Raw genomic sequence first — 22,468 nt, 5'->3', positions numbered from 1 at the left:
ATGGGTGGGAAAGCAAATTGTGAGGAGGACACAAAAAATCAGCAAAGGGATATAGACTGGGCAAAAATTTGGCAGATGGTATATCATGTGGGAAAATGTGAGGTTATCCACTTTGGCAGAAATAATAGCAAAGCAAATTATAATTTAAATGGAGAAAAATTGCAAAGTGCTGAAGTACAGAGGGACCTGGGGGTCCTTGTGCATGAAACAAAAAAAAATAGTATGCAAGTACAGCAAGTAATCAGGAAGACAAATGGAATGTTGGCCTTTATTGCAAGGGGGATAGAGTATAAAAGCAGAGAGGTCCTGCTACAACTGTACAGGGTATTGGTGAGGCCACACCTAGAGTGCTGCATGCAGTTTTGGTCTCCCTATTTAAGGAAGGATATACTTGCATTGGAGGCTGTTCAGAGAAGGTTCACTAGGTTGATTCCGGAGATGAGGGGGTTGACTTATGGAGATAGGTTGAGTAGGTTGGGCCCATACTCATTGGAGTTCAGAAGAATGAGAGGTGATCTTATCGAAACATATAAGATAATGAGGGGGCTCGACAAGGTGGATGCAGAGAGGATATTTCCAATCATAGGGGAAATTAAAACTAGGGGACATAGGGGCCGAAATTGGTCGAAACCGATGATCCGCCTATTTCTCAGCAGTATGCCGTCGGTATGTCATTGCATATCGACGGGAACCACTAGGGTGGAATGTGTGCAATTTTCCTGACTTTTCCGTCACACAATCATTCGCCTATATCTCACAGCAAATGGAATTTTTCCAACGTGTCACTTTTGACCCCTTGCCCTTTTTAACTGCCCTTCTGGGCCTCCTGTGGTTCAACAATTAGGCTATTTGTAATTGTCCTCGGGTTACACAGCTTGTAATAATTAATCATTCTGATATGTTATTTCCCTTTAAATACCTTTAGAAAGTTGACCACAACAAAAGCCTATGTCAGTTCGTTTTTAGTTCCGAGATCCATTCTAAACCCTTTAATTATAACAGAGCATGTAAGCCCCACTTCAGGGCAGGAGAGATCAGTGCGGGGAGGGGATTGTTGAGGGGGGGGAGATTGCTGTGGGTGGGGTGGAGATTGCTGCTGTGGGGTGATATCGCTGCTGTGGGGGGAGATTGCTGCTGGGGGAGATCGCTGCTTTGGGGGAAGGAAGAGACTGGGGGGTGGGAGAGACAACATTTTTATTTTACAGCTAAAGATGCATACCGCTGACTGAAGATCAACTTAAAACCAACTTTTCCAGAGCGGTCTGCAGGGTCGGCGGTATGTTGGTGGTAAGTGATGAATTTTGCAATTTTGGCCGGTATGTCAGCGGTGTGCATGGGCGGAAGGTATGCCTGGCGGTATGTCGCTAACGAATTTTCCACCGGGCGGTATGTGGGCCGTATGTAGGTATTTTTAATTAGTTTTGTGATTTTGGGCAGTATGTCAGCGGTCCGCGGGAAGTGTGCGGCGGTATGTCGACCAATTTTGGGTCCATAATCTTAGAATAAGGGGCCGCCCATTTAAAACTGAGATGAGGAGGAATTTCTTATCTCAGAGGGTAAATCTGTGGAATTCTCTGCTCCAGAGAGCTGTGGAGGCTGGGTCATTGAATATATTTAAGGCGGAGATAGACAGACTTTTGAGCAATAAGGGAATAAAGGGTTATGGGAAGCAGACAGGGAAGAAGAGCTGAGTCCATGAACAGATTAGCCATGATCTTATTAAATGGCAGAGCAGGCTCGAGGGGCCAAATGGCCTACTCCTGCTGTTATTTCTTATATTCTTATGGATTGCTCTTCGAAAGAGACAGCACAGACTACTTGATGGGCCATATGGTCTTCTTCTGTGCTGTAGTTTTATATGATTCTATGACATTGAGTGACAGCATGCAGTCCAACATTAGATATCAGCATAGTTGAGCTCCATCCTGAACAACTCACAAACAAACTTCCAGCAGGTGATCAGGAGTATGAAGCTGGGATGATTTCCGTTCTACAATGCAGAGGTGTAGAGGCTAATTGTAGCACTTGTACCACAATCCCAGCTGAGAATGGCTGTGTGATTTTTAATGATCAAAAATGGCTGACAAGATAGTCATTTCCTTCAAGTCATTAAAACATAAATGATGGGACAGTATGTTAGTAGAGCGTGTTTTAACTTGAAAAGTGTATTATTTTGCTGGAGAGGCTTCACAATTCACATTCTCTGCTTTTATATTGCAGCCCATGGCCATCCGTCCCAGCGTGAGGCTATCTCTTCCAGCTGATTGCTGATAGCTGATTGGTTGAAAGTGCTTCTTGTAATTACTGGGAGTTATGACTAGTTTTCTCTCATGATAACTGAACAAAGTCAGTGGCTTGGAGGAGTCACCTCAGCTGTGAACTCGGAGATTAAAGGACAGACAGGCTATCCCCTGTGATCTGCGTGATGGATGTAGCTTGCCGCTTTTAATCATATTTATGCTTCTGGCACAAGATGTTGCCTTGGGTATGCTGCTGACTTGTGACTGCAATTCTCACACCCAGGATGTATCTAATGATTATAACTCTGTATAAATATACGCACAGCATTTATGTAAAAGCTTGTTTCATAGAATGGCAAGAAATGATTTTAGCTTTTAATAAATATGTACTTAATATGAGATTTGAGATTTTAAGCTTTTCTAATGCCTAGGCACCGCTTTCAATATGTTTTGCCATGCTTTCTAAAGGGAACTTTATCCTATTTATAAATTTCACTCACATATAAAATCCCCTGCTAACTGTGAAGGAAACCAGCTTGGAACATTGGCCTATTTTTACCATTTTTCTGGCCTGCAGTGAATTCTGGGAAGCATGAGATTGTTGTTGACAGCTTTATCTCTATAATTATGCTCTAAATCCTTCCCCAAAATTTAGGCTCATTATACATATATGATTATTGAATGAGATAAAATATTTTACTACCTCCTTCCATTCCCACCCTCTGCCCTCCTGAAGGTGTCTGGGATACAGTTCCATTGGTGCCAGTCACCCTCCAGTGCCTTGCACAAGTAATCACGATGCACGTGTGATCATCAATAGTTAAGTTGACAAGCAGTTCGACTGTGGAAAGCATCACAGTCTTGCAGGATCCCATCCTCAGCTGAATTCCACTCAAGCACATTCCCATGGGATTCATTAACACGTGACCATGAGCGGGAACCCTGCCTGATTTTCCAACCCTACATTAGGAGCACTGACAACAATCGCAGTGCCCCGACTGCAGCTTCAGATGGGATCAACTTACTCAGCCATAAACCAGAGATGGTACAGATTTCCTTCATAGATTTTGTCTGAGAACAACAGAATACTGAACAGTTATAATAGTCACTTTTCCCAGAATATATTGGCTCAGAAATTGTGGTAAGATGCTTCCGACCGCAAAAATATTGACGAAAATGCCTGGTGGTCCCGAAGGAATGAACACTTCGGCTCCGAGGCCGAGCTGTGCAGCCCAGTGCAGAGGCCCATGCATCCCAGGAGCGTAAGCGCATCCTAGAATCATATGGGCCTGGACCACCAATGAAAATGTAATATTCCCATTCATAGTAGGAGCTGCCATTAATATGAATGGGAATACCCCCCCAAAATAATGAAAACACGTTATATAAATATAAAAAAAATACCTCACTAATTTAAAATGAATAGAAATTGAATTAAATTAAATGTTTTAGAAAAACAAATATTTTTCTGAATTTTTTAATGTTTTAATAGCGTTAAGAAATAAACTTACCTTAATGGACAGGGTTTTTATTATTAAAATTAGACGGAACATTTTTTTCAATTTTAAAACTCTTACGCTAGTACAAGCAAGTCTGCTTTTATCAGGCGTATATTTTAAAACTCTTACGCTAGTACAAGCAAGCCTTATATCTGCTTTTACCAGGCGTAAGAGTTTTAAGGACATTCGCTGGGCAAATAGCCCAACTCTCCGCCCGCAGAGGCCCTTTACTTTCAAATTTTATGATCTGTCAAAAGAAATTTTGACAGATCGCAAGTGCCGGGTATAGGCAGTGCACGCCTAAACCCGTAACTTGCAGGGCCTCTTTGGGCACCTGCGCACATCATAAGTATCTGGAGAGGCCACAATTTATAGCCCATTACCTGTTGTAGAACCAGTGGTGATTAAAAAGATACAGCATTTCAAGTTGGATTACTCTATGGCATAGTAACAAATGGCAGAAAATATTGTTTGTGAGTCTTATTAATCATTTACTATTCCTAATAGAGACACATTCACTTTTGGCTCAAACAATTTGACAGACAAAACTCTTAAAAAATTGAAACATTAGGGGGTAGTGTAGGGCTTGAAAACCCAGTGTAAGGCCCAGGAAACCGAACTCTGTGAGTTAAACATTCTGCATAAAATGCTTAAAACATGAAAGCTGTAAATACTGACTTCCTGTAAGATGTAAGAACCCTTGGAGACTCCTGTTTAAAATGTGTAATGTTAATCTGTAGAGAAACCCAAACACAATGGGAATGATACTAAACCTTGTGTGGAAATGTAAACACTGATACTGACCAAACCTTTGTAGAAATGTAATCTGCGATACTGAACACAGTGAGGTCCATGATAGTGCTAGGCTAGATAATAGGCCAGTTTCTGAAGTGCACAGGGAAACTGAGGCAGAGACTCAGCAAAAATGAGTGGGAACACAGCTGCCGTCAAAGAAGGGTGACCCAGTCAGTCATCAGCAGATGCGCATCATGACATGTGAGCGGACCACTGGGAAGATCGTGAGCATGCAGGGAACTGAGGAACTGGTAACTATAACGTAGCTTAGCAGCTCAAGGGACAATGTTGATAACAGATTGGTCAGTACTCAGTAAAGACTGTCACATACAGTGGGAACTATACTTATTGGTGTCTTTTCATTATTTTCCAGTGTTGAACTCTGAGAAGTAGCCGGTAGTGTTACCTAATTGTTCTTGCCCGCTACAAATTAATTCGGGATGAAACCATTGTCCTACAATAGTTTAATAGTGTGGTATGTTGGGGAGTTGGGGAGTTCCTCAATCGCACTTGGGAATATCACACTAATAATAGGTTGTGTATTCACAAATGGGAACACGACAAGTTGCTTTTTTTTTTGATGATCAAGAGCCACACAGAGGCCAATGTCTTCCCCACTTCACTCATCTTATCAACTTTCTGATGTTCAGTACAGAACTTGGGAGTAAGTTGACACCTGTCTAGCTCTGTCATTTTAGGTTTTCTTCATCATCACGGACAATTAATGAGCACTTCCACTGTAAATAATTCTACCTCTTTTCCTTGATGTTGATTGAGAGGTGTCAAAATCTAGATAGTTTGTACTGGTTCACTGCTGTACATCCAACCATCTCCTGGCTTGAAAGCTTCTGTCACAACCAGGTCATTGATTTTTGTTTCAAGCATTTCTTTTTCTTTCTTGGGGCAGTATTTAATATTTGAAGTGCTTTGTAACAGTGGCTCAGTGCCAGCACACATTGAAGAAGTAGCAGAGGTCACCCTGGAGTGGCGGTATGTGAATTTGTGGGCAAGTACTACGTACTTTTCCACAGTGGGTGGCGAGGAGTGGTAATGGAGGAGCAAAGGAGTTAATGGGTGGGAGGTACGTTGAGTGGCAGATGAGGGATGATTTGAAGGAGGATCATTTATATCATCCACTTTGCAAAACTAAAATCTGCTAATATGCAAATTTACACAATTTAAGGCTGTTCTTGCTTACTTTTGTAGTCAAAGTCCAGTCATTTGGATGTGACACCTAGAATGACAAGCAAAACGGAATAAAATAAAAGTTTTAAAAGTCAGGTGGTTGTGCATGCAGTAAAACAATACTAACCCTGCACTTCACCTCTTTACGTTGTGCCTTGGTCGACAAAGGATTTGTTAATTTGCTTAACAAGCATTCATCTAGTTCATTTAGTTGCATGTGTTCTGTGTTCTTTGTGCAAACAGATTAAAAAAACAGAAAATCTCTGATTCTGAACCAATATGAAATCTCAAAAAATATCTCACTGTAGAATAAAATTGCAAAGGAATTTTGGCAAAGTAAACTGAGATTTTTGCATCTGCTAATGATCTATTTATGTGTTAACTACAGTTTTAACAGCAAGGAGAAGCCATCTGTTGTTAGTTCTTTGTTGAGATTTTTGGATCAGTCACTCCGCAATTTCAAACATGATAGTATACAAATCTGCTCAATCCTATGCAAATTCTATACTAATTACAATTTCACAGTCAGAAAGCTGCTCGTGTGAAGTATTAAGTCGTCATTTACATCTATGTCTAGCTAATCTTTTATATATGTATAAATATGTATTATACGCATACACTCACATAGACCAAACTTTTTATCATCTATGTTAATCTCTCCTTCCTTATACTTTTATGTAGAGTCGTGGGATTTTTTAAACATTAATTAATGCTACATTATTGTTGCTAATATATTAATATATAAAATTAACAGTATCACCTTTTTAAACTGGGTACTTTGCAGAAGGGAGAGATATTGGCCCTTTTATTAGCCCCGTTAGTGTCTCCAGCATGCGTTAATGGGGCGCAATGGTATTTTAGCCCAGGGGAGGAGGGTACTACCGCCTCCTGGGAAATTGCCTGGTAGGTTTGGGGTGTGCAGTCCCAGCAGCACCGTATCCTGCGATTAGCACCCCGGGTGGACGCACAACCACCAATTAGGTCATCGCCATACACACTGACTCTTCACCACCCCTTGCCGACACCTTTGTGCCCCACAGGGGAAATTGCCCTGTGGGTCGTAAGGCTGCTGCAGGTGGATAGCAATGCCAGCTTCGCCCAGGTTGCCATCGTGAAGCCCGGCACTCCATTTAGGGTGTTGGGTGTGATATATTCTCACTACATCACTAACAAACACACTCTACAAAGTGGCTCTTAACAGAAAACTCTTATCACGTGAAATTGCTACACGATCCTTTATTATTTACATCAGTAGTTGCAGTAAATCAGTAGTCCACTAGATGGAGCAGTGTTTCACTAGGGGAGCTCTATTACACTTCTCCCTCCTTAATGAAGAAGTAATCATAACAAAATAATCATTATACATAACTTGCAATTTATACACAACAAAAGATATGGACTTATTTTTCCATATTTATAAATTAAACTTAACCACTGGTTTTCAGTTTCAAAGCCGATACCTTCACTCTTGAACAGAATTTTACAATCTTGTTTTAGGACATAGACTCATTCTAGGCTGAGCCTGAGAAGAGTTTTGCTCCAAGGGCAACCTTTGATCTATATTTGGACTCTCTACAATTTCAGACTGTTTGTCTGCCTGACTCGGTCTCAGACATAAATTCGACCTGTTTCAAATAGATCTGATGTAGGATTTGCTAATGGTACTCTACTTGTAACAAGACTATCTGACTCATCAGAACTCCTTCCACATCTCTAGATAAAAGATGATCAATGTGAACAAACCTAACCTGTCCATGATTAAATATCTTGACCAAATATTTGCGAAGGCCACATGTCTTCACTACTCTTCCTGACAACTACTTTAACCATATATGATAATGGTTCTTCACTCTAACCTTCTGATTCAATTTCACCCTTCTCTCTCTCACTCTACCTCTAACATGGCACTCTTACTGTCTTAATTGTTTCTCTTCTACTGACTGTGTCAAGTTTGGTTTAACAACGAGAACCTGATTCGTGGCTGTCATTTGAGAAACAACTCTGCTGGTGTTCTACCAATAGTTGTATGAGGAGTATTATGATAAGTATTCATAAAATTTACTAGTTTGTGGTCGAATGACAACTGCCATTTCCTTGGATTTGGATCCAACATTTGCTTGATGAAAACATGTTTTACAATGTGTACTGTGCGCTCTACTGCACCATTTTACAATGTGTACTGTGCACTCTACTGCACCATTTAAAGGAGGGTAGTATGGTGGACCTTTGATATGTTTCACACCATTTCTGCTCATGATCTGTGCAAAGTCTTCTGAACAAATTTACAGCCTATTATCAGACACAATTTCTTCTGGGAAGCCATATAAAGAAAACAATCTTTGAAAATTATCTAGTTTTTTACTTGTTATTTTCTGCATTGGAAACACTTCTACCCTCTTCGAATGGCTATCAATCACAATGAACAATTGATTTCCTTCTAGCTCAGCAAAATTGATATGTAACCTTCGCCACACCTGAGGAGGCAATTTCCATACTGTAATGGTACTGATGGTGGTTTCATGCTCACTGATTGACAAGCTGTACACTGACTAACAATGTACACTATCTAGACCTGGCCATTATAAGTAACTGTGCAAAACTCTTGGTCAAGTACATTCCCAGGTGTTGGTCATGAAGATTTCCTAATAATTTGGACCTGAACTTATTTGGGATAACCACTCTTGCACCCCACATGATACAATCTTTATCCACTGACAATTAATTTCTATGAATGTAGTATGGATGAATATCCTCCTTGGATATCTGGTTTGGCCAACCATTTGCTATGTAATCAAACACCTTGGACATAACTGGGTCACGTTTGGTTGCTCTACCAATCTTTTCAATGTATGAAAAATAGAATACTTCTTCTACCTGAGAGATAATGTACTCATTTTCTAGTCTTTTGAGTTCTTGCTCAACATTCTCCTTGAGCATGTATGGGCCGTGGCTTGCAGTAAATTGGTCTAGCGTCCTTCTGTACTCTGACACTCGCTTTGAAGTCTTCGTTTGGACTGCCTGTTTCACAGAACACCTTCGGATACTGCTTGATGACGTCATATTTCTATGCAAATTTTGTTTCCACATGAAAAAGCTAATTCTAATCCAGCTTCGATGATCCCAACCAATTTCTACCTATCAAGGCAGGCTTGTCTCCTGCCACAACAATGAGAGGCAAGCTCTGAAACTGATCCTTGTATTTCACCGGTATGGTGTTACATCCTACAACAGGGATTTGCTCTCCTGAGTAGCCCACAGCTCTATCTTCGATTTCTCCAGTGGAAAATCATGCAACTTGTCGAGATATCACGATTCTGGTACGACGCTCACGGATGCACGTGTCGAATTCTATGGGTATCCTCGTTCCTGCAATGTCTACTTAGATGATGATACTTTGCAAATATTTGTTAAATACTCTCATGCTCCTGATGACATGTATCTCCAAAACCTCCTTGTCCTGTTGCTTCTCTTTCGATTTCTATTCTAGCATTGAAAGCTGGTTTACTCTTCAGTTGGCATGCCTTTACAAGATGCCCTGTTTTCTTGCAGAAGAAACACTCTGCCTTTGCATATAGACAGCTTTGAGCAATGTGTTGTCCCAGGCAGTGATAGCATGACTTCAATGTACTGTTATCTTGGCCAGTTACTGAGGCCTTGGAGCCCAAGTGTCTTTTACTTTTAACCTGCAGGCTATTCACCTCAGTTGTCGGATGACTGGAAATGGCAAGAATTTTTTGGAAGTATTGGTCAGCCATATCTATCAACACAACTATCTGACAAGCTAAATCAAAAGTCAAGTTGGGGTAGCCACCAACTTCCTTCTGATTGCTTAATTTTTCATCCCACAAACAAAGCGGTCATGTAATGCTCGGTCCTGAAAGTTTCCGAAATGACAGTGAATGGATAGCTTCTTTAAAGCTACAAAGTACTCACTGATACCCTCGTCGTATCATTGATTTTTTGATCTAATGCAATAACTTTCAGCAAATTCCAGGTGTTCAGGACTGTATTGCTGTTCTAAGTTGGTTAGAATCTCCATCAGTGGTGTGGTCTTCGGCTTGACGGAAACACACACATTTTTCAGGGTTTCATACACCTCAGGGCCTGCTTCAGTCAGGAAAATTGCCCGTGTTCCTTCTAAAATTATCCGGTTATGGTTTTCATTATTGGGGACTTCGCCAATACTATTCACAGTGAAAAACATTTCGAGCTGCTCCACATATGCTCTGAAAGTCTCAGTCACGATGGAACTTACTAAATGCCTTATTATTCCAATAAGTGCAGCCATCTGGACTTGAGCATTGTTAACTGTTCAGCCAAGTGCGCTTGGAATTTACCTTGGATATTTAGTTGTTCTGCAAAACAACTCTCACAGTCTCTCTGTCAGTTGGCAGGTTCATCCACCAACAAAAATTTCAGCTAAGGAATCCAGAAATCATATCTTTGTCGCCAATGTGATATTGTTACTACATCACTAACAAACATACTTGACAAGAATGCTCTTAACAGAAAACTGTCATCATATGACTTTGCCACATGATCCTTTATTATTTACATCAGTAGTTGCAGTACATCAATAGTCTACTAGGTGGAGCAGTAGTCCACTAGGGAGAGCTCTATTACACTGGGCTGCTGGCCCGGTCGATAGCGTCCCTCATGGCCCAGTGGGGGGCCACCAAAGAGCCTGCAGAGTTCGCAGTGGCCCTCCACTTTAATGGAAGGTGAGAGACGTTGCAGTGCAACTGTGCGGAGCATCTGCGTAGCGCTGGACTGCTCCGTATGGCGCCAGACTCAGCTCCGCGCTACCGCCCCGGGAGTGCCCCTCAAAGGAAGTGGAGCACCAGAGACAGCGCTCCGCTTGCTTTGAAGGGGTTTTGGCCCAATTCCATATCAGAGACTGGACCTCCGGACCTAGCGCAGGAAGTCCCGCCCCGAAAGGTTACCGACCCCAATCAGGGCGAAGGGCAATTTCTAGCCCAATGTGCATTCTTTAACCCTGGGAGAAGCAGCCTACTCAAACATACTTCTTCACAGCCCTCAGGAGATCAAACACCCGTAAACGAATATCATGTTTGCAGTTCTTTCAGTGTTTCTGGCTGCTCTGACTTCTGCTAATACTTCAGAGAGTCTAGCCTCCATAATAACATCACTTGAGATAGATAGCACTGTGAGCTCAGTGATGAATATTATGTTCCAAAACACAAATGACCTACATTACAAACTGGGTTGAAGTTACACCACAGAAGTGTGCCAACATCTTTACCAGTGCTATTGTCACACTCAATTAATGCCCCGGGAAACCATTAACTTTACCTGACCATTACCTGAGATAATTTTTCGTATTACTTGAGAGTTCATATAAATCTTTAGGACTGTTCCAAGATGACATTCTGATCACTGGTCGTGACTCCAAGGAACATCTGAATAACCTGGAAGAGGTTCTACTGTGTTTGGATAGAGTGGAACTCAGATTTAAATGCTCGAAGTGCGTCTTCATGGCACCGGAGGTCGAATTCCTCGGGAGGAAAATCGCCGCTGATGGCATCAGACCTACTGACGTGACAACCAAAGCCACCAAGAATGCACCCAAGCCGAAAAACATGACGAAGCTGCATTCGTTCCTGGGTCTACTCAACTACTTTGGTAACTTCCTACCTAACTTGAGCACCTTACTTGAACCACTGCACATGCTATTGAGAAAAGACAACAACTGGGTGTGGGGCACATTGCAAGACAGAGCTTTCGAGAAAGCCACCAATCTGCTTTGCTTGAACAAACTGCTGGCACGTTATGACCCATGTAAACGTTTAGTTTTGGCCTGTAATGCATCGTCATATGGAATTGGTTGCATGTTACAACAAGCCAATGAGTCGGGCAACCTTCAACCTGTTGTGTATGCATCCAAAAGTTTGTCTAAAGTAGAAAGAGCCGACAGTATGATAGAAAAAGAAGCTTTAGCTTGTGTGTATGGTGTTAAAAAAATGCATCAATACCTGTTCGGTCTGAGGTTTGAATTAGAGACCGATCACAATCCGCACATTTCGTTGTTTTCTGAGAGCAATGGTATCAATACGAACGCTTCATCCCGCATCCAAAGGTGGGCGCTGACGTTATCTGCCTCTGCTGATGTCATTCACCACAGACCTGGCACAGAGAATTGTGCCGATGCTTTGAGCCGGTTGCCGTTGCCCGCACCAGAGGTGGAAACTCCACAACCGACAGAATTAATGTTAATCATGGATGCTTTTGAGAGTGAAGGTACCCCTGTCACGGCTCAACAAGTTAAGACCTGGAACTAAAGGGTGGTAAAGGGTTGCATCCTCAAAGAGGATTGGTCTGCCATACCTAAGCAAATGTGCGAGGAGGCCAAACCGTACATTCGTCGCAAGGACGAACTGTCTATTCAAGCAGATTGCATACTGTGGGGCAATCGAGTTGTAATGCCTAAGAAAGGGAGAGAGAAGTTTGTACATGAGTTACACAGCACACATCCTGGTATAGTGATGATGACGGCCATCGCCAGGTCCCACGTATGGTGGCCAGGAATTGATTCTGAGCTGGAAGCATGCATCAGTGCAACACCTGCATGCAGCTCAGCAAAGCACCAGCAGAATCACCGCTGAGTCTGTGGTCATGCCATTCAAACCTGAGAGATCCATATAGATTTTGCAGGTCCCTTACTGGGCAATATGTTTTTAGTGGTGATTGATGCTTATTCGAAGTGGATAGAATGCATAATCATGTCATCCTGTACGTCCATGGCAACTATAGAGAATCTCAATGTCATGTTCGCGACACATGGTCTGCCTGACATAGTGGTGAGCTTCACCAGTCAGGAGTTTCAGGAGTTTGTAACTTAACGGCATAAAACATGTAAGGTCAGCACCGTTCAAGCCTGCATCCAACAGAATGTGCAGTATAAATTATCAAGCAAAGCATGAGGAGAGTAACCCAAGGGTCACTGCAGACCCGCTTGTCTTGCATACTGCTGAATTACAGGACAAGACCACACACTCACAGGGTCTCACCTGCTGAACTCATGATGAAAAGAGGTCTTAAGACCAAGTTATCTCTTGTGCACCCGGATTTAAGTAATCATATTCAATACAGAAGACAAAGTCAACAAGGGTACCATGATCGCGCAACTGTGTCACGCGAGATTTCTGTTAATGATCCTATATATGTGTTGAATTATGGTCAGGGTCTCAAATGGATCGCTGGTACGGTCATGGCCAAGGAGGGCAACAGAGTATTTGTTATTAAGCTCAAGAATGGGCAAACTTGCAGGAAACACATGGATCAAACAAAGCTGAGGCACACAGATGAGCCAGAGCAGTCGGACGAAGAAACCGTCGGCGACTAACCAACCTACCAGCAGCCTTCAGTGGACTCAAGGGTCATCAGTCAACCCGGAATTCTCATCACTGACTTGTTCAATAAAAATGGACTTGCAATTACTGACATGGCCCCTGCCACCCCCAACAAGTCAGCCATCCAGCCACCAGCGACAACAGACTCCGTACATTCACCCAAGGCCGGAATTGAACTGAGACGGTCAACCCGGGAGCGTAAAGCATCAGACCATCTCAATCTGAGAAAGACTGTGATAAGATCTCAGAGGAGGGTATTGTCATGTATGTACATGCTGTTTGTAGCCACCAGATGGTGTCATTGTTGGAGGCCACTGTGCAGCACGCACATGGTACTGCTCTGGTATAAAAGGCCAGCCATTTTGTGAATCAGGTAATTTGGGCCTAAATAAAGCTGAGCCAAGGTTGTACCTTGCTTAGTTAAACAGTACTCAGTTTGAACCTTTATTGCATACATAACACCAATATTGCAGGTGGTGTTCTCCGGCTCATAATGAGAGTGTGCTTCCTGCCCACCATATTGGAGGCTTATTCGATTGTTTAGTGCGCAAAAACGGTCACTGCGTGACAAATATATGGTCTGTAGGCCGACTGTGGGCCTTGTGAGCGACTGTTACATAGAAACATAGAAAATAGGTGCAGGAGCAGGCCATTCAGCCCTTCTAGCCTGCACCGCCATTCAATGAGTTCATGGCTGAACATGAAACTTCAGAACCCCCTTCCTGCTTTCTCGCCATACCCCTTGATCGCCTAAGTAGTAAGGACTTCATCTAACTCCCTTTTGAATATATTTAGTCAATTGGCCTCAACTACTTTCTGTGGTAGAGAATTCCACAGGTTCACCACTCTCTGGCTGAAGAAGTTTCTCCTCATCTCGGTCCTAAATGGCTTACCCCTTATCCTTAGACTGTGACTTCCCCAACATTGGGAACATTCTTCCTGCATCTAACCTGTTTAAACCCATCAGAATTTTAAATGTTTCTATGAGATCCCCTCTCATTCTTCTGAACTCCAGTGAATACAAGCCCAGTCTTTCTTGATAGGTCAGTCCCACCATCCCGGGAATCAGTCTGGTGAATCTTCGCTGCACTCCCTCAATAGCAAGAATGTCCTTCCTCAAGTTAGGAGACCAAAACTGTACACAATACTCCAGGTGTGGCCTCACCAAGGCCCTGTACAACTGTAGCAACACCTCCCTGTCCCTGTACTCAAATCCCCTCGCTATGAAGGCCAACATGCCATTTGCTTTCTTAACCACCTGCTGTACCTGCATGCCAACCTTCAATGACTGATGTACCATGACACCCAGGTCTCGTTGCACCTTCCCTTTTCCTAATCTGTCACCATTCAGATAATAGTCTGTCTCTCTGTTTTTACCACCAAAGTGGATAACCTCACATTTATCCACATTATACTTCATCTGCCATTCATTTGCCCACTCACCTAACCTATCCAAGTCACTCTGCAGCCTCATAGCATCCTCCTCGCAGCTCACACTGCTACCCAACTTAGTGTCATCCGCAAATTTGGAGATACTACATTTAATCCACTCGTCTAAATCATTAATGTACAATGTAAACAGCTGGGGCCCCAGCACAGAACCTTGCGGTATCCCACTAGTCACTGCCTGCCATTCTGAAAAGTACCCATTGACTCCTACTCTTTGCTTCCTGTCTGACAACCAGTTCTCAATCCACGTCAGCACACTACCCCCAATCCCATGTGCTTTAACTTTGCACATTAATCTCTTTTGTGGGACCTTGTCGAAAGCCTTCTGAAAGTCCAAATATACCACATCAACTGGTTCTCCTTTGTCCACTTTACTGGAAACATCCTCAAAAAATTCCAGAAGATTTGTCAAGCATGATTTCCCTTTCACAAATCCATGCTGACTTGGACCTATCATGTCACCATTTTCCAAATGCGCTGCTATGACATACTTAATAATTGATTCCATCATTTTACCCACGACTGAGGTCAGGCTGACCGGTCTATAATTCCCTGTTTTCTCTCTCCCTCCTTTTTTAAAAAGTGGGGTTACATTGGCTACCCTCCACTCGATAGGAACTGATCCAGAGTCAATGGAATGTTGGAAAATGACTGTCAATGCATCCGCTATTTCCAAGGCCACCTCCTTAAGTACTCTGGGATGCAGTCCATCAGGCCCTGGGGATTTATCGGCCTTCAATCCCATCAATTTCCCCAACACAATTTCCCGACTAATAAAGATTTCCCTCAGTTCCTCCTCCTTACTGGACCCTCTGACCCCTTTTATATCTGGAAGGTTGTTTGTGTCCTCCTTAGTGAATACCGAACCAAAGTACTTGTTCAATTGGTCTGCCATTTCTTTGTTCCCCGTTATGACTTCCCCTGATTCTGACTGCAGGGGACCTACGTTTGTCTTTACTAACCTTTTTCTCTTTACATACCTATAGAAACTTTTGCAAACCGCCTTAATGTTCCCTGCAAGCTTCTTCTCGTACTCCATTTTCCCTGCCCTAATCAAACCCTTTGTCCTCCTCTGCTGAGTTCTAAATTTCTCCCAGTCCCCGGGTTCACTGCTATTTCTGGCCAATTTGTATGCCACTTCCTTGGCTTTAATACTATCCCTGATTTCCCTAGATAGCCACGGTTGAGCCACCTTCCCTTTTTTATTTTTACGCCAGACAGGAATGTACAATTGTTGTCATTCATCCATGCAGTCTCTAAATGTCTGCCATTGCCCATCCACAGTCAACCCCTTAAGTATCATTCGCCAATCTATCCTAGCCAATTCATGCCTCATACCTTCAAAGTTACCCTTCTTTAAGTTCTGGACCATGGCCTCTGAATTAACTGTTTCATTCTCCATCCTAATGCAGAATTCCACCATATTATGGTCACTCTTCCCCAAGGGGCCTCGCACTATGAGATTGCTAATTAATCCTCTCTCATTACACAACACCCAGTCTAAGATGGCCTCCCCCCTAGTTGGTTCCTCGACATATTGGTCTAGAAAACCATCCCTTATGCACTCCAGGAAATCCTCCTCCACCGTATTGCTTCCAGTTTGGATAGCCCAATCTATGTGCATATTAAAGTCATCCATTATAACTGCTCCACCTTTATTGCATGCACCCCTAATTTCCTGTTTGATGCCCTCCCCAACATCACTACTACTGTTTGGAGGTCTGTACACAACTCCCACTAACGTTTTTTGCCCTTTGGTGTTCTACAGCTCTACCCATATAGATTCCACATCATCCAAGCTAATGTCTTTCCTAACTATTGCATTAATCTCCTCTTTAACCAGCAATGCTACCCCACCTCCTTTTCCTTTTATTCTATCCTTCCTGAATGTTGAATACCCCTGGATGTTGAGTTCCCAGCCCTGATCATCCTGGAGCCACGTCTCCGTAATCCCAATCACATCATATTTATTAACATCTATTTGCACAGTTAATTCATCCACCTTATTGCGGATACTCCTTGCATTAAGACACAAAGCCTTCAGGCTTGTTTTTTTTAACACCCTTTGTCCTTTTAGAATTTTGCTGTACAGTGGCCCTTTTTGTTCTCTGCCTTGGGTTTCTCTGCCCTCCACTTTTCCTCATCTCCTTTCTGTCTTTTGCTTTTGCCCCCTTTTTGTCTCCCTCTGTCTCCCTGCATTGGTTCCCATCCCCCTGCCATATTAGTTTAACTCCTCCCCAACAGCACTAGCAAACACTCCCCCTAGGACATTGGTTCCGGTCCTGCCCAGGTGCAGACCATCCAGTTTGTACTGGTCCCACCTCCCCCAGAACCGGTTCCAATGCCCCAGAAATTTTAATCCCTCCCTGCTGCACCACTGCTCAAGCCACGTATTCATCTGCGCTATCCTGCGATTCCTACTCTGACTAGCACGTGGCACTGGTAGCACTCCCGAGATTACTACTTTTGAGGTCCTACTTTTTAATTTAGCTCCTAGCTCCTTAAATTCGTTTCGTAGTACCTCATCCCTTTTTTTACCTATGTCGTTGGTACCAATGTGCACCACGACAACTGGCTGTTCTCCCTCCCATTTCAGAATGTCCTGCACCCGTTCCGAGACGTCCTTGACCCTTGCACCAGGGAGGCAACATACCATCCTGGAGTCTCGGTTGCGGCCCCAGAAACGCCTATCTATTCCCCTCACCATTGAATCCCCTATCACTATCGCGCTCCCACTCTTTTTCCTGCCCTCCTGTGCAGCAGAGCCAGCCATGGTGCCATGAACTTGGCTGCTGCTGCCCTCCCCTGATGAGTTATCCCCCCCAACAGTACTCAAAGCGGTGTATCTATTTTGCAGGTGGATGACCACAGGGGACCCCTGCACTACCTTCCTTGCACTGCTCTTCCTGCTGGTCTTCCATTCGCTATCTGGCTGAGGACCCTTCTCCTGCGGTAAGACCAACTCACTACACGTGATACTTAAGTCATTCTCAGCATCGTGGATGCTCCAGAGTGAATCCACCCTCAGCTCCAATTCCGCTACGAGCCTCAGATTGAATGCAATCCAGTCCTGTGCTTCCTAATCTATCCACAGCTATGGTGCTTCCATTATCAGATCCCAAGTGCAAGAAGGTATGGAATCACAATTTAAAATAATTTTCTGCCAACTGACTTGTACTGTTGTATTTAGTTTTTGAATTGCATGTGCTATCTGTCCGTTCGGTGACCCTCCCTCTACCTAGAGTGCCAGCCATTTCTCAGCGTTTTAACTTTCACCTCTGATTCCGGTTGTGGGTTCAAGCCCACACCAGAAACTTAAGCATATAACCTAGGCTGACACTTCACTGCAGTACTGAGCAAGTGCTGCACTGTCGGAGGGGTCATTTTTTATATGAGGCATTAAACCGACGCCCATCTTCCCTCTCAGATGGACGCAAAAGATCCCATGGCACTATTTTTTTCTTGTTTGCAATTATAAATTTATTCCTGATTTTGTACAATCATGCTTCTGATTTTGTAATTTGACTTTGATCGTGCTCTGAAAACCATGTGTTCTTGTGTCGCTCATATACGTGTTGGCTGCTGGTGAGCTAGCAACTTCTATCCTGTCAGCTCTTTTCTAATTTTAACATTTTCAGTCTAAAGCCAGTAAGCAGAGTCTTGTTCCTCTGTTTAAATATGCATGTGTGGAGCTCACATTCTTTCACTCGATTTGTGCATTTCACAGCTGCCTGATCACATCCTCTTCAAAAAATGTTCTTAATGTTGTGTTGCTTGGTGTAGTATAACTAGAGCATGAACCTTTGTCACAAGCAGAACCCTATACTTCAGTTGAAGTATTGTCTACAATTTTTGGCACCCCATTATAGGAAGGATAAATTCACCATGATATTGCCAGGAATAAGAGTTTACAGTTGTGAAGAGAAACATAAGATGATAGGGCTTTTTTTTTATTAGATCTGAAGTTAAAGAGCGACCTGACAGTGGTCTCCAAGATTATGAAGAGTTATGATTGAGTTACGAGTGATAGATTATTTCCACAGCTCAGTCACAAGAAAAAACAAATTCATGATAATCAAAAAATTATTAAAGGGGAGGATAGAAAAAAAATCTTTATATCTGGAAATTATAAAAGGTGCTACATAAATGCAAGTGTTGTTTTTTCATTTTATTCTGTGATTCTGGGGGCAGAATTCCCCTGTTGTGCACCTCCCCTTAATGTCTCTAGGGGGCACTTATGGGGCACAAACCTGCTTTCGCCTGGGGGCCGCTCCCGCTACTGTACCGCTGCGCCCTGCCGGTAGCCCCCCGAGCCGTTGCTCAACTGGCCCCATGGCGGAAATTGCCCAGCATCCTGCAAGGCTGCCGCGAGCGGTGTCAGCGCCAGCCTCGCGGGTCGTGAACTGGGCCGAGTTCCACTCTCAGGGCAAAATTTAAAGGGAAGGTGCGCTGCGCCGTGCGCTGCCATTTTCTTTTCAACCTACTCACCGGTCAGCCCCTTCTGTTTTTCTTTCGCGTGTTCCGGGCCGCCATTGTGCAGTACGGCACCCATCGCCCTGATGGTCTAGTGGAGACCATCAGAGACTCTGCAGAGCCTGCAGCGTCCCTCCCTTTTAATCTGCGTGTGACATTATGCTCCACTTCCTGTGAAGGTCAGTATCCCAATTTTGGGACTGAGGCCGGATTCCATGCCGGGTGCAGGAAGTCCCTCCCCGACTGGGTTACCATCCCCAAACGGGATGTTGTGGAATTTCTACCTCTCTGTTTATGATCATGTAAAATAAGGTAAGGGAACAGCAAAAGATAAGCATTGATTGCAATTGAGGAAGCATAGGTGACATTGTTGCGGAAGATTTTTTGTGTCAATTTGTTGCATCCTTAAAGGTTTCTACATGTATATTACCATGATCAGTATTGCCCTCTTATGCTGCCTTCAATTGCAGATTGGCCTCCTCCTTCCTGTGTAGGCCAGTGTGTAGAGCAAAGTTATGGAGAAATCTGCAGACAGATGATCTTGGAAATTCTGGACATGGTGGTGTACTGAGAGGCATCCATTTCAAGCTACCAGTGCTATGGATAAAAATTATTCTGATCATTGCATCCGCCTTGTTGTATTTGCATTCTGCTTCTGTCCATGGCTACCACACGGTTATCATTAGCGAGGGTTAAAGAGGCTAATCTTGGTCTCCAAGGAGCCAGATTTCCAGTCTTCCTTCACCTTCAAATAAGCCTAGCACAGATGAATAATGAAAGCACCATAGTACTGCCTCAGGAGTGGACATTGTCTTGCATGATATGGTGCTGGTGCTGGGGATGATCAGAACTTATTCCTGTTGATGTAGGCCATCACATTATGGATAGGGACACAATGGTCCCATCAATTATCCCCTGTACTTTAGGAAAGCTAGCAATATGGTAGAATTGAGCAGCAATGTTATACTACTGTTGGTGGGAGAGTTGTTGAAAGTGTTGGCTCTCCTGAATCAACATCAAACAACTCTTTGATACATCTGTGAAAAGCACATTGGCTGAAACGTGTGAGATCTGCACCGATAGGCTAGAGGTAGCTGGTTCTGTAAAAATATGAAGACCTTGTTCCCCTTGAAAGCCACTGGCAGTATTGTTCCTAATTACAAGGTTGTCTGCAAGTCTTCCTGAAGCAGAAGACATGGATCTGTAATGGTCTCTCTGCTAAACATCAACTTTTAGCAGCAGTACTCATCAGTCATTGTCAATTGCTGTGGCTGGCCGTGTAGCTGCATAGACATAGGAACAGGAATAGGCCATTCAAGCCCTCAAGTCTGTTTCCATCATTAAATTACATCATGGTAGATATGTACCTCAATTCCATTTACCTGTCGTTGTTCCATATCTCTAGATAACAAAAATCTATCGATCTTAATCTGGAAAATTTCAATAGACCCAGCCTTTTGGGGAGTGAGTTTCATATTTCCACTCTAATAAAATGTTTCCTGATTTTAATGCTAAATGTCTAGCTCTAATTTCAAGGTTATGCCCTCTTGTTCTGGATTTCCCCCACCAGAGGGAATAGTTTCTCTCTATCTATTCTATCAAATCCCTTTACCATTTTAAATACCTTAATTAGGTAGGTCCCTCCCCCTTCTAAACACAGGGGAATACAAGCCAAATTTGTATTCCCTTTCCTCATAATTTAATGCTTTCAACCCTAGTAAAATTCTCGTGAATTGCTGCTGTACACTTTCCAAGGCCAATCTATCTATCTGAGGTTAGGTGCTCAAAACTGAAGGCAGTACTCCAGATGGTGCCTGAGCAAGATACTGTACAACTGAGGTATTACTTCATCTCTTTTGAATTCCAATCCCTTTGAGATAAAGGCCAACACTCCATTAGCCTTTTTGATTAGTTTTTGTACCTGTACAGTAGCTTTTAGTGATTTGTGTACATGGACATCTAAATCCTTTACCTTCTCCATAACTCTTAGGTGTCAAATTTCAGGCCGTGCCTAGAACGGCGCAGCCCCGACCTGGACGCCTGTTTTTTTGCACCTAAAAGTGCGACAGAAAAATATCTCTTAATTCTCTGGCTCCTTGCTGGTCACTGGGAGCTCGGCGCGGCGCACACGCAGCAGCGGGGGACGGAGCAAGAGAGTTGTGCCGATTCTGCAAGTGGAGGGGGCTGGGCTAAGTTAAATGAGGTAACGTCGTGCTGGCAGCCCTGCGCATGCGCGTTGGAGCGTGCATGCACGTGCAGTAGCTCAGAAACATTGGCACTCGGCCATTGTTAAAGGGACTTAAAGAAAAGTGTTGATTTGTCTCGTGGACTCCTGGAAAGGCTTGGGATTGAATTTTTGTGATTTTTTGGTGTCTGAAGGAGTGCTTTTAGCAGCACTGTTGAATAAATTACCTGCTGAAATCAGTGAGTGCTGCTTTTCACTGCTAAACTTCCAGAACAGGGACTGCATTGGTGCATGCAAATTAAGGACTGTGCGTTTTGAAAAATCAGAGTGTCAATTCAATACAGCAATGGAACAACGTCCACCAAGAACAAAGAATTTCTTGCATGAGGAAGTGGAGATATTAGTCAACGTCATTGAGCAGAGATGGCAGGAGCTAGATACCAGCAACAGAGGTCGCACAAAAATGCCACCTAAGAAATGAAGAAACGCTGGAACCAAGTTGCAGAAGATTACTGCGCAGTGGTGCATACCATGAGATCTGAAAGCCAGTGTAAAAAGAAATGGCACGACCTTGGTCAAGTATTTAGTGTAAGTAATATTTTCCATTTTTAATGTAATCATAATTGTAACGTGACTATCTGTATGTCCCACCTTGCAGAAAGACGCACTCTGTAAAAAGTTATATTTTACTCTTTGCAGAAGAAATTGGCCCACAACAAAAGGGAAGCAACTTGAACAGGAGGAGGCACGCCCAATCTGCATCCACTGACACCCTTGGAACAGAGGGTAGCTGCTATGATGAGTCGTACATGGAGAAAAGCAATCAGTACAGCACAAGCTGGGCCCGCACGCGAAGAAGAGGGTAAGTCTTGAAAATGTATCATGGCCCTTCAAGTCAACCTGCTGCCTGGCCTGCTATGTGTGAGAGTACTCATGTCACCCATCCTGCCCCATCCCTTGCTGTTAAACATTTGACTGTTCTGATGTATTTTGCAGAACATGATGATGATGATGATGATGCTGCCAACCCTGAGGATCCTGAAGATACAGAACAAGATCCAGTACAACCAGATGTGGACGATCCAGATTGGATGATGGCGGCGATAACTGAAATGTCTACAGGGCAGGCCTTCCAAATTAATGTTTATGAGCCTCCATTAAGGGACATCAGAATTTCAACCCCTTGCATAGGTTCTGCTTCCACCTTCCATGGTTTTGATTCTGACATTGCGGGTCCCAGTGGTGCTGATGATATAATGGAGCAGTTTACAC

Source organism: Pristiophorus japonicus, chromosome 1 (genome assembly GCF_044704955.1).
Source record: "Pristiophorus japonicus isolate sPriJap1 chromosome 1, sPriJap1.hap1, whole genome shotgun sequence".
In the NCBI taxonomy this organism is placed as follows: domain Eukaryota; kingdom Metazoa; phylum Chordata; class Chondrichthyes; family Pristiophoridae; genus Pristiophorus; species Pristiophorus japonicus.
Note: the sequence above shows the minus strand (reverse complement) of the source record.